Here is a 1,197-nt window from a genome sequence, read left to right as displayed (position 1 = left end):
TGCTATAGGGCACATGCGCTCGCCAGACAGAGAGAGACAGAGAGACAGAAAGCGAGAAATCACCCCCCAGGAGGGATGGCCACGCCACAATCCCTTCTCTTCCATTCTCCTCTTGGGATCTTGGGCATGCACTCACACTTGCCTGGCTTGAGTTTAAGCCACCAGGTCTGGGACTCCAACCGCGGTCGACTATGTGGCGCACACACACAAAGGCCATTATGCTAACTGCTGATCCCTAATCCTGTAGTAATCTTGACCCATATGTCCAGCTCTCCTAGCAGTGCATCAGAGATGCTCTTTAAAAGCGCACTGCAAGAGGCCAGCAGGTGGCATGGTGGTTAAGGATCTGGACTCCCACATGGCCGACCGCAGTTCAAGTCCTAGACTTGGCAACTTGCTTTCTCACTTTCGTTCTCTCACTCTCTCCCTGTCTCTGGTGAGCACACATGCCCTGCAGCAACTTAAAAAAAATGATAAATTAGATTAAATTTTTTAAAAATTTAGAGAGATTTTTTGCTATAGGACACATGCACTTGCCAAAGAGACAGAAGGTGAGAAATCACCCTAGAGGAGATGGCCATGCCACCATTCCTTCTCCTTCATTCTCTTCTTGGGATTTTGGGCATGCACAAGCACGTGCCTGGTGTGAGTTTTGATTCGCCAGGTCCAGGACTTGAACCACAGTCGACTAGGTGGTAGTCCAGTGATGTAGCCATTATGCATCTGCCGGTCCCATAAATAATTTTTTTTAAGTTCAACACAAAAGTGAGGGGGGAGTGACTCAAAACTCATAATTCTTACAATAATTTGGTTTCTTAACCTCAGGGCTATCTTTTTTTTTTCATTTTATTGTATTGTATTTTATTTATTTATTATTAATTTTAATTATTTATACATTTAATCGCTATAGATCATTTAGATTATAAAGAGACTTTACCCAGCATGACATACACCTCAGTCCAGTCCAGTTGAGAATACTATACATGTCCTCATCAGCAAATAATAAACCATATCTGTGTCCCACAAATGTCTTACGTCTCTAATTTTTCCCCAAATTTCCTTTCCTACAGTCTTCCCTCCCCACTCTTTCACTTTGGCTCTAGTGTCCATAACAATTTTTGATGTTTGTATGTCCTCCAGTCTTTCAGTCTAAAGAACTAACATTTCTTGTCATAAACATTTATTTTATTTTCTTGT

Source organism: Tupaia chinensis, unplaced genomic scaffold (genome assembly GCF_000334495.1).
Source record: "Tupaia chinensis unplaced genomic scaffold, TupChi_1.0 Scaffold000217_1, whole genome shotgun sequence".
Lineage (NCBI taxonomy): Eukaryota > Metazoa > Chordata > Mammalia > Scandentia > Tupaiidae > Tupaia > Tupaia belangeri.
This window is presented reverse-complemented; position numbering follows the sequence as displayed.